Source organism: Ixodes scapularis, unplaced genomic scaffold, assembly GCF_016920785.2.
Source record: "Ixodes scapularis isolate PalLabHiFi unplaced genomic scaffold, ASM1692078v2 PGA_scaffold5__190_contigs__length_132052651, whole genome shotgun sequence".
Taxonomy (NCBI): domain Eukaryota; kingdom Metazoa; phylum Arthropoda; class Arachnida; order Ixodida; family Ixodidae; genus Ixodes; species Ixodes scapularis.
Window position 1 is genome coordinate 94,952,375 of NW_024609880.1, and position 17,002 is coordinate 94,969,376.

At 45.4% G+C, this 17,002-nt stretch overlaps 2 pseudogenes; both read left to right on the top strand.

Moving 5' to 3' along the window:
- Positions 1–8,196, top strand: part of LOC115317751 — a 48,054-nt pseudogene extending 39,858 nt beyond the window's left edge.
- A 1,656-nt stretch (positions 8,197–9,852) lies between these two features.
- On the top strand, positions 9,853–11,927 carry LOC120836095 (annotated as a pseudogene).
- The last annotated feature ends 5,075 nt before the right edge of the window (positions 11,928–17,002 follow it).

The following is a 17,002-nucleotide window of genomic DNA, read 5'->3' on the forward strand; positions in this document are numbered from 1 at the left end:
AAATGATTGGACACGTTTTCAGTTTCAATATTTCTCTCCAGGAGCATGGTTGCGCTTAAGCACGCGGAATTCTGTAGCTCTAGCAAATATAACCATGGATCATGCGCGGTGTTCACTCGAAAACGTAACGCACAACTAAATTCGGTCCGAGCAGGTCATTTTTAGCGTACGCTATACTATTGCGTATTGCGTACGTAAGAGCCAGCAACGCTATACTAAAACTGTCTATTGAGAAATGCCGAGCAGATAGGAAAATGTTATGGTCACGAAATTGCGGATGCTGCCAGGTCTCGGTTAGTACGATGAAATCAGCATTGCATGTATCGATGGCCGAAGTTAAAGAATCACGCTTGCTCATAACACTCCGAATATTGCAAAAAAGAATCGATGCATGAGATAAGGAACGTCCACTGCCCCTCGCGTCCCGCTAGGTCATTGTGTGTGTTGAACATCTGGACTATGGTTTGTCTTGTGTTGATTTGGGCATAAGTTTAACCACGTTATCAATTTCGGCAGCGTAGACGTACTGCTTTTTGTTTAAGACAAGTTTGTTATATCTTAGCTGAAAGGGAGGTGCCCCGGGTTGATTTTTAGCGAAGCCGACAAGTTTCTTTCGAGCGTTGCGCGTGGCGGGCGAGAAATCTTCGCTTACGGCAACGTTTTTTTCTTTCAGTTTTCTACGCGCGGAAATATCCTGTCTCTTATCTTGTAGCCAGACAATTTAACTATGATAGGGCGACACTTATTCGGCAAATAGGGCCCTAAGCGATGAGCTCGCTCGATTGCATTCTCGGGGAAGGTGTCAATTACTCCTGCTATAGAGCGTCTTTTCTTTTGTCTCAGATTGTTCCCATGATTCACGTGAGTCAGGAATGCCATGAAAAATAAGATTATCGCGTCGCGACCGGTCTTCCAGTTCACCAAGACGCACTTGCACCGAGTAATGCTGAACTGTTAAGGTTTTTACTGAGTATTGAACGCTAGCAATACCTTGACCAAAGTGGCTGATCTATATGATCGAGACATAACTTTATATATTAAGCGTTTTTTTTTTGTTTTTTTTTTACTTTTAGTATAGGTGCAGGCTTTGGTGGAGGTTTGGGTCGTATCATCGTAGCCAAGCAACATGAAAGGTTGGTAAAACTGTAACCTCAACAAATTAAGGTTCTTTTTTGATTGAATTACAAGAAGAGCTAGTTTCGCTTGCAGTAATGTGGTTATAATTTAAACAGTTGGTTCAGTTTAAGCTTGAAAAGCGCCTAAAGTTTACATAGCGCAATACCGCATGGCTTGTCTCGATCTCTGCCATTTTCGGCACTTTTCTAATTTCCAGTGCCACTTGTAGTAGCTGCACTACTACGAGGCTCACAACCAACTGCTACAAATTTCTTAATTAGATACAAGGCAAGAAAAGCAGCCAGTGTACACCGCTAAAATATGAGCGCATCATTATGGCTCCAGCTTATCTTAATGGGGCCTACGACGACGGAACTCGAAGATATTTTATAAAAACAAACAAACAAACGAACAATGAACTATAAGACATGTACCGATAAAGAAGATAACTGTTTGGACATCATACAAAAAAAAAAAAAAAGGTATTTATTAACGGAACTGGTGTTTTGTAGTAAACTTTTTGTAATGTTGGTCAACCTAAACTAAACTCTACAATAACTTAATTCTTAAACCGTACAAAATAAAAACACCAGGCAAGCCTTACGTTTGCTTTCGTCCAATTATAGTTAGAAGTATATGGCTTTGTTAGACTCAGTAGTAGTCCCACTTAGATGGAAGTAAAGAGCTGCTGTTTTTCACGAGAAGTTCTGTCAGTTAATCGAGCTTTTTTTTTCTTATTTTTTTTTTACTTTCTCAAGGTTCAGGTTAGACATCAAAACGGGACCCGTCGTCTACGGCAATGTTTCCACTACCAGGAACATGTCCACAGTTCTTTACACGGAGTGGATCGAAGCATCACATGGACCCGTTAAGACTACGTTCAGGAAGAGCAAACAGCACAACCGCAAGTCCTCTTGGAACAATCAACTGTCGATCAGCACTGGTTTCGATATCTCTCTGTCAGCGACGCTTCCGATGGGATTGGGTGGCTCCAGCAAGTACTACACGGAAATGAACTTGACAGCCGGTGTAGCTGGAGAATATACAGAATCCGAGACGTTGTCGATTCAACACGAGATCAAAACGCCGCCTAACACATCCTTTATGATAGAGTGGATGGTCGTAGACGAAGTTAGGGTAAGCAAATTCTTCGTCTAGAGTTGTCCTCGCGCGTGGATGGAATTCCTAGCTTTATGGTCATGGGTTGTGCTTACTTGCTTTGTCAAGTCTTGCATCAAATATTTAACTTGTCACTTGAATCTGGAATTTTTTCTACCGTATGGAAACGTTCTGCTGTAGTTCCATTGCAAAAAATCGGGTGACCTTTCTGTTGACAATTATAGATCCTTTTCTTTGCTCTGCCTCCTATACAAGGTTCTTGAAATCATTTTGTACACCCGTGCTCACGGATATTGTTCTTTGGAATATTATTCCTGAACAGGGCCGGGCGAGACAGCGGCATTCCTTACGGCCTTCTCTTTCGATTTAGAAGCAGTGGGAGTTTTTCTCCCGCCTCTGGGCGCGATAGCGCCACCCCTCCGGGTATCGCCGGAACCACCCTTTAACACTGTTCCGACCACCGTGACTGAAACTGTGTGCCAAAGCACTCATATGTAACAACTGTAGTGCGCTGATTGAAACCCTATTTGGCTTACGATAAGTAAACGCTTGTTTATGACAATGTTTTTTTGTTTTTCTAACGAACTTTGTTTTTTAGCTGCAGAGAGAGATAGGGAAGTGTTGAAAAGAAAGGAAGCCTGGAACTTATTAACCACACCGTCGATTGGGGGCAAGCCAGTTACAGGTTGGGGATGGGGAAAGAGGGGATCAAAAGAAAAGATTAGAAAGGTGAAGAGGGAAGAGAGAAGGCATCTTGGATGAAGTCACAGTTACTTGATTATGTTTGTCCACTACTGTATATCTATTCACAGCACTGTTGGCACTTTTACAAGCGGTCCAGTAGGCAGGTATCTTCCAGGAATACAAGATAAGAGAATGTTCTTGCGGCATCACGAACGGAGCCGGGGGGGGGGGGGGGGGGGGGGAAAGAATATCTTGCGTAGTAGAGCGGGCAACTCCCGCGATCTGTAGTTTGTCGAAGAAGATTTTTGTCTCGTCTGCGTAGTTGGGACAGGCCCAAAAGATATGGTCCACATTCTCAAGAGTGTCACAAGCAGAGCACTTTGGGCTCATCGCTGCGTCAATTCGGTGGATGGCAGATGCAGTATAGGCACGGCCTGTGCGCAGCCGGTGTAGTACGGAGGCGCTTGCACGTGGTAGCTTCGAAGGGACGCGTGGGGGTGGTCTCCCGTCAGCGACCCGTGGGTCCGGATGATTCTGGGTTATCGCTTGGTGAATTAGCAGCTTGGCTTCATGAATCTTCAGCACCACGATAATGGGAGTACCAAGCTGGTGTGCCGCAGCGGCAAGAAGGTCGGCCACCTTATTACCCAAAATGCCTACATGTGAGGGCAACCAATGGAATGATATTTCCCTGCCCTTCGCTTGGAGGTTTCTTGCAGGGTGTGCAATGTATCGGGCATGTTGAGGGGCATCATCAAGATTACCGAGATGTTGTAGAGCTATTTTTGAGTCGGTAAGGAGCAAAGCTTTCCCGCGGTAAGGAAGTTTCTCCAGGGCGTCAAGTCCAAGTCTAAGGGCCACCAGCTCAGCGGTTGCTGATGTGCCGTGAAAGCTGAGCTTTCTGGCATGAGACACATTCAGTTCAGGTATGTAAACCGCTGCGGTAGATGACTTGCTGCTATGAAGAACTGAGCCGTCGGTGCATATTCGCATTCATCCCTGGTACAGTGTCTCAATATGATCCTCTGTAGTTGTCCGTGCAACGACCTGTGCTGTTTTGCGTTTGCTTTTGAGCGTTGGAACAATCTCATTTATGTTCAGTGGAGGGGCATATGGTGGCGGTGCCGGGTAGTCGGTGTCCGGATCACCAGTAAAGGCCATAAACTCCGTTGCCAGAGAACCAAGGCAAGAAAGGGGGCGTTCGCGAAGGCGATTCAAAAGAGGAGCAGTTGAGCGACAGACAGTTTGCCTCGCTATGTGCCGGAGTGTTAGTTCTCTACCGTGATTTTCCACTAGGTTTACCCTCGCTTCCACTAGTGTGGGAACGTTTGGTGAATATCTGGGTAATCCAAGGCACAGACGGACTGCCACTCTCTGAAGAGCCTCAACTGCTGAACTCTGGGCATTGCCGAGGTGCAGCAGTGGCAGTGCGTATAGCAACCTTGAAAGAATAAGACCTCTGTAGAGATGCATCATCATTGCCTGTACTGTATCTGGTGCCAATGATCATGCGGATAGCGTTGAGGTGTCGACGACATTTGATAATGGTTGTCTTGACTGCTGGTCGCCAAGAGACTCGATCATCCAGGAGGAAGCCCAGATAGGAGTATGTTCGAACCTTTGTAACATTTGTCCCATTGATCGTGTAAGTTGGGTTGATCGAAGACGTGGCCGTAGGGTCGTATATAAGAGCAGCTGTTTTAGAGGCCGATAACGTAAGACCAAGCCGAGATATCACGTCAACTATAGCGTCGAGGCCTAGCTGGAGTGTTTGCTGCATGTTACTGTATCAGCTAGTTGGGGCAGTAGCCCTGAGAGCAACATCGTCGGCGTAAATTGCGATATTTATGACTGGGGAGGGAGTGTTCAAGGGCTGCAGGGCCTCCGGCAGAGCTGCCATTGCTGCATTGAACAAAAATGGGCTAATGACGCTGCCCTGACGAACACCTGGGCTACTTGCCGTTGCGAATTGCGCACACCTTCTAAGCGAACGCACATTGTACGCCCTGTCGGGAATGCACGAACGAATGCGAGTGCTCGGCCGGTAACACCAAGCCTGATTAGCTGAGCTAGAGTGGTTTCGTGTGGGATAGAGTCAAAGGCCTTTTTGATATCAAGGAATCTTGCCGAGGTCGCTTGGCGAGTTGCCTTTGACTGTTCCATGTCTGACACAAGGTCACCAATCGCGTCTGTTGTGCACCGCCGTTTCCGGAAGCCTGATAACTGATGAGGTAGAGCGCCAGATGTCTCAAGCTGCCAGTCAAGGCGTCTTAGGAGCATCCGCTCCAGAACCTTGCCGAGACAGTAGGTGAGGGAGATAGGCCTGTAGGAGCTGATGTCACCGGATGGCTTCCCTGGTTTATGAATGGGAACTACTTCAGATGTGAGCCATGTGCGTGGCAGAACTGCCGAGCGCCAGATGTCATCGAGCTATTCCAAAAGGCCCGGAAGGGCCGTTGCATCTAAATTACGCAAGGCCTGAAAGGTGATCCCATCTGGCCATGGAGCGGGGCGTTTGCGAGCAGAGCGGCGAAGAGCATGTTGGAGTTCCTTCAGCGTAGAGTCCACGTCGTTCGCGGCAAATTTTGTTGGTAAAGTGCTATGTGTGGTGCTATGCGCGGTATGCACCTTTCCAAAAACCGCTCCTAGGCCGCCGCCATGTTGCTGATGCTGATGCGGCTGGTGCGACTCTCGCGCCCTCTATCAGCTAGAAATTTTCTGCCACTCTCTGGGACTGTGAAGACTCGCTCAGCGCGGTTCTCTACCTACGTTTTTGCGGTTTTGTATTCGACGTTTTCTCACACCTCTTGAAAGTTTTCACTTAATATTTTTTTAATGCGTGCTGAGTACCCTTCTTGTGTTATCTTCCATTGTGAGAAATAAGGCTATTAAGTGCCTGCCATTCAAGCTTTTCTGCTTGACATTCACGGAAAACGAAGGAGGTGAAGGACGTCGAACGACCCTCGACGCGATTTTGCGAACATTGTTCTCCCCCGTCCCAGAGATAATCCGCGTAGAATCCTCAGTTATCTCCAAAAATAGTTGTCCGGGTTGGGGTGAGAATTGAGAAACGGGTCAGTCGCGTTCGTTCCTTTGCCTTGGTGCGGTTGTGAAAAAAGGAAGCTCTCCCCAAAACGTGCCCCAAAACGAAGTCATCTCGGATTCCGTCCGATCGTCAAGATGTGACTGTCGTCGACTGTGATTGTGTTATTTGAGATCTTTCTCAAATAAATTATTTTCGGATAACGCTGCATCGTGTGGTACGTACGATTTATTGTTCGAATGTTACCACTTCCTCAATTGTATGTCCGTGTCCTGTCGATCGGTAAACACGTTATTTGTGAGCGTGAAAAATGCATGCCTTTCGGCCCTCTTCTGTTGTAATTTATTTTTGACAGCAAAGCGCTTTGTTGTTTCACATGCGGCGAATCCCGCGGCGCCGTCAAAACTTATCGTAAGAAAAAAACAAATAATTAGAACTGTACATTCCAGTCGCATTCGTTGTGTCGCACGCGTACCCAACAGAAATATTTTACAGTTTTTTGTTGCTTTTATGTTTTTTTTAAAATGTGGCACAATGCTTTCTCAATGTCCTTGAGAAAATATATGTACCATGAAGCACAAAATATAGCCGGAAAAGACGAGAATTTAGCCGCCAGCAGCGTTTTAAACTGTGCCTACGCAGGCTGCGCCTATTGAAATCACAGTCCACTCGGTTAGGGTTAGGAAGGACGCCGGTAAGAGTTTAGCCTCAAACTCAGTGACTGGGCTCGAAAACGGTTTGTTGCCGCTGGGGTCGAGTGTTTTTTGGAAAGGTGTATAGCATTGGGGTGAGACAGGGACAGAGGTGAATTCATCGGCAAGGAATTCTACTGCTTGAGCCACAGTAATGTTCTGGGCGATGACAAAACCAAGAACGGGTGACCGTGGAACAGCGTGCCCGGCAAGGACACGGACCATGCGCCACGCTAGTTTTCCTCCACCAGGGGAGTGAAGCGACTCGCAACGCTGCCGCCATTGTCTCCTTTGTAATCGTTCGGTGTGCTTCCGGAATGCTCTATCTACGCCCCAGCCTAACAGTGGCTAAATTTCTCATCTACAGCTGAGCGACACCAAACGCCCTATGGGACGGAGTATTTTCAGTCTGTGTGAACCTGCAACACTATTCCCAACCCTATCCAACGTATTCATATATATACATATTTTACGCAAGCAGCGAATATTGAACATGGGTCATAGCTGGCCTCTTGAAGAGCCACTTACCGAAGCCACAGAGGACGCTACGGGCCATCGAAGCCAACCCAATGTCGCGTCTGTGTCACATGACCTTGAGACGTGGTCACATGATACGTTCAGAGCTCTGGATTGGCTGGGATGGATCGTAGCGTCCGCTGTGGTACGTCTTTCCTCCAGTGTGACGTCACTCTTAGGACTTGTCCTGTTGGTTCGGCCATGATAATGGCGGCAAGCAAGTTTACTTACTCCGCATCGTCTCGCGAGTCTATTAAGAGAAAAAAAAATAATCATAATGATAATAATGAAATTATACGACTATCTGCACCTGGTAGGGATCACAAATATAAAGTGCAGTTGAAATTGCATATTTTGGCTTTAATAACTCTGGTATGCATTTCGGAAACCTAGCCTATTCGAATTCACCGCAGCAAAATAGAGTTGCCAGAAGGAAATTTCCTGTACCAATCAATCAAGTGGTAGTGGTAGGCCTTATCGGTTTATATTTAGTACTTAGAAATAGCTAACTGCCTCAGGCTTTTCTTATGGATTACTAAATACAAAACTAAGAAATCTTGCAAGGCCGACGTCTCTAGAGAAACAACTTTAGTTGTTAGAGAAACAATTTTAGTTGTATATTCAGTTTTTTCGGCCTATGCTACGAGAATCCTAAACTGACAGAGAGTAATCCGGTTCATCTGAAAAAAAAAGTGCTTGCGGATATGAATGATCGAAGCACATTGTTCGTGTTTTATTCTTTGCACACAGGAGATTCCGTGGAGTGCGGACATCACGATACAAGGATGGTTTGCTGTCTGCTTCGACAAGCAGATCAACGGCAGATACGTGCACTTCCCGAAAATCACTGTCCTCCAAGATCCCGATCTTAAAAAGATCAACGACATCACGGTACGGTTCACCGTGAAGGGTATCTTCACCGGCGTCAAGACCATAGGTGGAAAGCTCAAGGTGTCCAAGTACGACGCCGATGCGTAAAGCCTGAAATCTTCATCGTTCATCTTGAAGGAGGTTCCCATTCACTAGGTGCCCACAGTTCTTCACTTTAGACTCCCCCCACAACCTTCCGGTGAAGGCAAATAAACGTTTTCTTTCGTTTGCTTGGCTTCTTATGTTATAACTAGTGTTTCGTGTTTTCGGTAAAACTTGATGAAATTAAAACTGAAAGAGAGGATAGAAGTAAAACTACATAGAGGAATGGCGCTGACTAACAACTCTGTAATTTCTTTCTATTCTTTCTCCACCCACACCGTATTTTGAAAAATTATTGTGGCTAGAAAACTCCATTATTTGGTTCCTCTCATTTTTATGCTTCCAATGTCGATGGTGTTCGCAGTAGCTTCTGTATACAGGTGAACTTGATGGTGAGCATGTCTGCGCGGCGTTTACCTAAGAGATGGTGTTTGCTCCGACTAGGGTGCCTCAATGTCCTTCTGTTTAGGGTGATGCCACCCTTTGTAGCACCCGATGCCGACAGCACGCGCTCACGGGGAAAATACAAAGAAATCGACGAAAACAAAATGTCGCGATAGTACAGCCAGCGCAACAAACGCGTGCAGGGACACGCTCTTTCACGCTCTTCTGAACAAAAAATAAAAATAAAGGCGTGGGACAAAATGGCGAGATGCCACCACCCTAAGCAAAGAGCACATGAAGGCACCCTAGCTCCGACAACCTGCGGTACCTTCATTGGTAGCTTTACTTTTTTTTGTTTCAAAGCTATTGATGGCGCGCTTACGCACGTTCCGTGTCCTGAGGCAACTTAATTTTATCAAGTGAGTTTTTCTTGCATCTACGCAGCGCAGCAAACCATTACAATGTCTAACCAACTAGCCCATATCCAAGCATTATTACTGGTAACGCATCAGCTTTTTCACCAACGTACTAACGTGCTCGTAAGTGGCTCTTTCTTTTGTGTGAATGCAAACTTTAGAGTGCTTGTTTTGAGAATGCGCTGTTTCCTTGTCAGTCATGAACAACCAACTCGCGCGAACTGCCGTTTTAACACGTTAAAGCGTGTTTCACATGCAGCGATTTTGGCCCCTAGTTCACATGCAGCGATTTTGGCCCTAAAGCGGCGCGATTTCTGCCGTCGCGGCGCTCGTGCCACTGAATTGCTGGTGCTGGCCAGAGCGCCGCGACGGCAGAAATCGCGCCGCTCTAGGGCCAAAACCGCTGCATGTGAACTAGGCTTTAGAATCCCAATTGACTAGCGAGTGAAGTAATGTCGTTATTATTTTACGGTGTCTTCTGTCAAATTACGTTACCGCTTACTCGTGACTTTTGATTAAAAAGGGCCGCACGATGTGTCTTAAAACAAACTTTAAAAGGGGCCGCAAGATTTTTTTAAGCAATCTAATTTTTACTTTGTACACAACATTAAAGTGGCAAAGAAACCCCAACAATGCTATGAATAAGTGGTGTCATTTCAAACTCAGTTGAAAGACACTTTTAACGTTCCCACGACCGGGCCCAAAAGGCGCCAGATTATCCCTGCGCGGAACCCCTGAGCGTCCTTGGTATGACGAGGAGATCGAACTATAGGGGGCGCTGCTTTTGCCAAAACAAATACCATCCGCGTGAAAAACATCCCCGGCGTTCCAGTGTGCTGCCGTTGGATGCCGTGTTGTTTCCGCGTTCTCTGTAGGTTTGTTAATATAGTACGCTCTTGTTGGCGTACCGCAGTGTTCAGCCCATGCTTTAGAGCCTGTATTCAGTTTTAATCGCTTTCCTGTCGGAAAAAAAAACTCATATTAAAGTGGATAAGTAAGTTAAGAGTAGGGAAGAAGTTGACTGCGCACGACATGGTGTTAGGTGGTCACTTTGCAAGCGCTGCCTTCGAAGAAAACTACGCTAATGGACAAGGTATGCAAACCGTTCATCGTATTTCATAGGTAGTAGATATTCTGCCGGCAGCCGGCACAACCGAAGGAAACATATGGCCGGGAGTTGTCCCCTACTGGGTCTCGTATAACAGGAATTGTCAAAACGAATATTTCAAGTCGTAGAGTAGCTCAGTGGAAAGGTGTCCACTTCACATGCAGTGAACCCAGGTTCAATCCAAAGATTGGGCATTCTATTTATTTTTTTTTTCAAACACTTGGCGATATTCATCTATTTCTTCTTTTACAATTATCACTTCCGTCTGAAACTGCCGGCATTTTTTTTTTCGGGTTGTGCCGGCTGGCAACAAAATATCCCACCCTAATTCGTAACAGGGCACAAGAGGTGGTTCTTGAAACGGAACGCCATTCCGTCAGAGAATCTTCCGAAGGAATCACGCGACCAGGTCGTGAGGCTTTGGAAGCCACCGAGAGGTGCTACTACCATCTTATCACTATTTTATTCGAGGCTAGCTTTTGCACTGGAATATATTATCTAGCAGTATCAATATTATATTCTGATATTTACGCAATTGCGGGAATCATTTTGCGCTTCCTAATATTCTGATCAAGCAATGCAAATGTGCATGTGACTAGGGCCTCGTAACGCTGAGCTCATTGATATAGACCCTTTCCGAAATTCAGTCTGGCCACTTTGATCACTATCATCATCATCTGAAAAATGGCATATGTGCCATACCAATGGCGGCTTTCTATTTACTGATGAAGGAACATGTTGAAGATACTCCTAAGCTAAGGATTCGAGGCCTATACATTCTAGACGTTAGCACGTTGCGAAACCGGAGTTGAATGCAAGCGCTGCGTAAGTGTTCATTTTCCTAATTCAAGCCTGCAGTGAATCTGTTAGTGGCACAAAATCGACTTCAAAACCCCTTGACTTATAGAACTTTATCAAGGTGTCTCTCTGGGTTGGCGCTTCGTTCTGACTGGTTGCATCTTTGTGGGAATCGACGCTGGAAGACATGATCCAGAAAAACTGTATAGCGAAGTTTATTCTCGTCTGCCGTTGACATGCAAAAGTGATGGTGCCCGATAAAATACTGCAGGCTACAAGTCATTGCCGCCATTCGTATGGCAAAAGTTAAACCGCCATTTCAGCCACCAGATGGCACTGAATTTAGGAAAGGGTCTATTTCATCGTGAACAGTGCACAACCGATAAATTAACCTGAAAACGACAACATAACATGTAAAGCCAATATGAGGTCTAATCAGCCACATTCTACATTATAATGTTTACCAGTGTGTTCTGTATTTTGGCGTTTCAAGGAAAACGTAATCTAATGACTCTTTCTTATGTTTTTGTGAAAATTCATCAGGTAACAGGACAGCTTCCTGCACGAGCTGCCCGTCAACACAGCACTTCTTGGTCGGTGCTGCAGCGTCAACACAGCATTTCTTGGTCGGTTTCGAAAATGTGCAACACAACTGTGAGTTTATTACTAGGCCACTACCTCGCACTAAATGACGGCTCACCGAGTTACTGTCGATACGCATGTAAGAGGATTTTCTTGTGCAATACAGAAGTGTTGGAAAGCCGGACTAAATGCCACATCGCCCATTCGAATAGGTTGAATCTGAGAATGGCAACCTGCATGTTTATTTGGTCGATTATTTGTTTGAGGTAATGTAGTACTTTTGTAACTATTTCTGTCAAATAGCCCTAGATTAGAGCGACAAGACCGTTTCCTGTGATGGGGACAGAGAGGCCACTGTCACCTGTGACGAGCACTGCACAGAGACCAGCAGTCACTGCAGCGACACTGAAACACAATGTAAGTTTTGGGGTCATTAGATGCCCCAATTTATTGTCATTTCGGCGTAACAAAAAATTTTATTTCCAGCAACTGCCTGAAAAAAAGAATTGGTTATATTTCGGTTTCCAACGTTTAAATTTCTTTCTAAGTATGCTCCTTGTGCATTCGAACACTTAACCCACCAATCCACCAGCTTTCATTACTCTAAACATTTATAGGATTTGTGCTTTGCTATGGTTGCCACCTATGTTGTTGCATTCATATTGTGTACATTCTGCACGACGTCGGAGCAGTTCTTCGTGCACCCACAAAAGCAACTTGTGCACAAGTTTCACGGACACCCTGCGCATGCCCATATCATCTGTCGAAATTTAGTTCGAAGATTAATCCCTCACCCCAATGCTCCGAGCAATCACTCAGACAGCAAGTCGTCCTTCTCTCAAGATCCAATTTCACATTGTGAATTAAATCTGGATTTTGGCCTGGCTGACGGCCCACTGGGTCACGCTCACCTTTAGGGTTGGCCACTTTTGAAACGGTCAAACAATTGTTGCCATAGGCCTCCTTGATCTTTACAATCGTTTCACCTTTAGCGCCACAACATTCTGGCGGAACTTGATGACAGAGCAGTGTTGGTCAAGCGGAGAAATTCACGCTTGGGCAGGAAGGGAAACCTTGATTAAAATAAAGAGCCCTTATGTTGAAGACCAGGCGAAAAAATAAGGCTTAGGCGTCTGGGAAGGTCTGGTGAATATCGGCATGAGGGCTTAGTAACATGGTACCGCATAAGCGGCGTCAGGAAGAGCCAGCCTCTCCTGAAGTGAACGCGGCTGATAATTATGACTGAAGGCGTCAAGAGGATGGTGCGATGCGAGGGTGCTTGGGAAATTGCTGAGCATGTGTGGGCTGTCAGTGTACTCCAAGCAGTAAGTGGATCGGGGACGAGAGGAGGGATCAGGTGGAGTAAAGGAGGACGTGCAGCATGGGAGAGTTCGAGCTTTATAAAAAAATAAATTCTATAGTTTCCGGGATAGCGGAAAATACTTTGGTTGAACTAAGGGCCACAGAAAGCTGCTTGCAGGCAGCATATGACGCGGCTGTACTTTGTGTAGGCTCGCTGTGCAGTTATGATACATATGAAGGTGAACACAAGATCGTCACTGTGTACCTGATGCATTATGAAGCGTTGGCCATGGCAGCTTGTTCGCCTTTCGATGCTTGCGGAATTGAGCTGCAGGGCATCATAGCCACTGCTTCATGGCGCTGCTAGTACGGAGCGGTCGGTGATCCAATGTCCACGTCCATGCGGGTCATGACTGCACACACACTGTGAGGAAATACTAAAAATGTGGTAAATTTTTCTTACATTTTGTTTTGTAGGGCCCGACGACTTCCTTTCGAATTTCCAAAAGTAACTGCCTCTCTTGGATGCCTGCGTTGAAGTAGACAGCATGTTGCAGGCGAAATTAGGGCCCCATGTTCGCTTGGCGAATGTTCAGAGTGACAGTGAGCTTGCCTCACTAACTACACTCTACAGCTACACTCTACACCTAACTCATTCTACAACTAATGAAAAACATTATAGCAGAGTTCGATAGTGTGCGAGCAAAGCATACTTCAAGGAGCTTCCTGCTTTCTTTATGTAATACCGTGTTCCTGACATTGATGAAGCTCTATCATGATGTAACCACCAGTTTTCTAGCGTTCCTTTTCAGGATACATAGAACGAGGCGTCCGAGATCGTGAATATGCCCTTTAGTGTTTTCAGTAAGCTTCTAGGTGCGGCTGTGTGTGTTCCCTGCGACCAGTCTATTGAAGATAACCTCACAATCTACTTTAAAAATTTTCCTCACCCGAAGCTTGTTCTGGACTGCACTGAGATCCCCATCCAGCGACCACTTGACCTTGCTCCTAGGATACTGACGTACAATCATTATAAGAAAACCTACACCCTAAAGGAGCTCGGAAAAACTTCAGAATTTATTATCATTAAGGAATTTAAACTTCTGGAGAGCTGCTCACGTTACGAGCAGGTAGTGGTCGACAAGGGCTTCCTTATCAACAGGCTTTGTGACGAGGCTCTTGTCAAGCTTGTGTGGCCTCCATTTTTGAGGAACAAGCATCAGATGACTGAACGTGACGCACTTAGAAACCAGGACATTGCACGTGCACGTGTCCACATGGAACATGCCATTCAACGACTAAAAGTGTTCAAGATTCTGGAGCATCATTTTCTTAAGCACCTGCTTCCCCTGTTTGCAGGCATTGTAAACCTTTTACCGCCAATCTTTCCAGAAGATAAGTTTTTGTTCTTCTTGCAAGGAAACCACATGTAAATAGTGTAAATAAGCGTATTAGCGGCTTGTATTATCGTTTATGCATTTTCAAACCTCGAGAAAAGTGCTCGCAATGTGCCGAAGGCTTAGTGCGGAAAATTTGCTAGTCCAATCAAGTGTATAACAGAAAACTCGGTATGTTGGATGAGATCAATACAACTTCAAACCAGTTTTATGCGCGGATGCTTGGGAATTTTTTTGAGATAGTGGTACATTAATAGAAAGTCTAAACTCGTAATACCACGCCTTGATACTGACCACCATTTCGGTCTGTTGTAAAAGGTGTATGCACTACGCGGATACGAAGTTGAACCAATGGTACAAATAGGAAAACTAACCAAACTGCACAATTCAGTATGGTATATTCATATGTGTAGTAAACAGGTCTGTTGCAACGAGTTTATTCTGGATGTAAGAAATTGTTAGCCCAAACAGGACATTGCTGTTTTCTTGCATTGGAGTTGAAGGTATCGGCTGGTGTCCAACTATTTGTGAGGGCACGCGCTCCATACGAAGAAAGAAAAAAATAGGAAGTGCTTGTTCGCTGAGTGTCGTGCTGTTGTGTCACTTTAGTCAAACATTCAAATGGATGCTTTGAAGCAGTGGTGTATCATGGTGCTGCTTTCTGGAGCGCGCTGTAATCAAGAGCTGAAAATTATGGGACAGTGCCTCACCTAGATTGCACCTATGCTATATAAATGAGTAAATAGCTGGTGAAGCTTCCAGCTATTAAGAATTAGATCACGACAACTACACTGGACAGCAGTGTGGGTAGTCTTGATGGGTACTTGGGTAGTCTTGATGACGGCCTTTTTGCTATGATGCAAAACAAATGCATATAGGTAAACTACGAATTCAATGTCTGTGCTAAAACAAGAAAACTAAAAAGTTCATTTGAATTGTGTCTCACAGTTTATATGCCTAATTTGACCGAGAGGGCTACACAGCAGTCGTTTTGCATGACTCTCACAGTGAACAGTACCACAGCACACCGTGGATAAAAACAAAACAGGAAGCCAGTTAAATACACCCCTTAGCGCAGTAAAAAGATAGTCCTGGTATATTGTACAGTATTCACACATTCCTCGAAGTGAGCATGATTATACTTTACCTCCACCAGCTTGTGGTTTATTTCTGAAACGCAAACAAAAAAGTAGCGACTTGTGATTGCAGTGATCCCCATGCAAACCTGCATCTGCGTGTAGTACACATACTGGGGTTCTCCAGTTTTTTTACAAAAAGAATTGTGGACGATGTCCGGGAATTTGACTTCTAGAAGCACCCGCTTTCCCTGGCAGTATTCCCACTCGAACACCACTTTTCCTTCGGGCGAACCCCACATAATGGGCATTTGCTCCCATATGATGAAACAACTGTTCTTCATCCTAGGACGATGTCCTTCCTTAACCAGCATTGATAGCTGTATCTCTTTTTCGCAGTTCCCTCCTTCTCCTGTCCCCTCTTCATTGACGCTGACTGAAATGTGCTGACTTGCAACGCCTTGTCAAGGAGACCTTTCAGGTTGTGCTGACGTGGTTGTGTCTTCAGTGACCTAGCACGGGTAGACAAACCGCTGCATATGGATGCAGCGGCCATGCTTTTCCTGCACAGCATCCAAATAGATGATGATGCCTGTGCCCTTGTCAGGCGCTCAATTTACACATTAGCCTCTCGCGTCTTAATACGCTTGAGTTGCTCCAGCAGGTTTTCGGTCTCCTCCTCAGGCAGGTCCTCAAGCGCTTGAAGTAGGCTTCGGGGTCGAGGCACAACTGCTGAAGTGCCGGATCCAGTTGTCTCTGAAATAGGACACATAAGATATGTATGACACAGGAGTTTTAATAGTATACTGGTGGGCATTAGCCTACCATGGCACCATTGTGGAAAAAGCCTGAAGTCATAAGATCACAACCGGGACAACATTTACTAGTTTCGCCAAGGAAAAAGGCATGGCTACACCTTGTAATGAGCTTAGGCGTGTTCCAACAAAAGATATTAGTGTAAAAACCCTTGCAAAAGAGCTGATATTTACCTTTTCGCTCTCTTTCTGTCGTGAATATCGACAGGAAAGATGTGCGGAAGGCCTTCCATAAGTATGTCCAGGACGCTAGGCTCGATGGCAGGCAGGGCAAGTTGCTTGAACTGTAGTAGTTTTCAGCCACATTTATTTAAATTTTTGTTGTTCCCTTTCGTGATTTTTGAGATCCAGAGAACAAGGAGTAATCCACCAAATATAAGCACATGTTTTTATTCGTCGAGCCGGAAACGTCCTCACCCAGGTTAATGTTAAACTCGTATGGCTGATGGTATCAGAGATTGCGATGGGTAGGTGAAAAGAATCTTTTCTTTAAAACAACAAGAGGAAATGTTAGATTCTATGACCTTTCTTTTTTCTTTTAAATTAGCTATGAGGGTTGGAAAATATACATAATTTTCTGAACTTGTGGGGGAAAAACAATCGGAACGCTTTATCGACATGACTGCCACTCAATGGTGTAATACGCTGTGCAGGCGCACGGCGCAGTGGCTAGCAGGCGACAACCACCTACGGCCACAGTTGACGGGTACACATGTAGCCAGCCGATTGGCCAGCCACTTTTGTACTGCCGATAGGCCACGCCAAGCTGACATCTTTCGTCAGGAAGGGAGCCTGTTTGCTTGGTTTTGTAAAATTGATGACTCCGTAAAAGACTTCTCCAGGCAATGCGGATTATAGGAAATTATTTTTGCTATGTGTCGCTTCGTTTACTGCGGTCGTGACTCAGCACAAAATTTGAACCAGTCTAAAAAAAAAACAACCGCATCTCCACGTGGTGAATGATGTTGATTGGGGCGAAGCT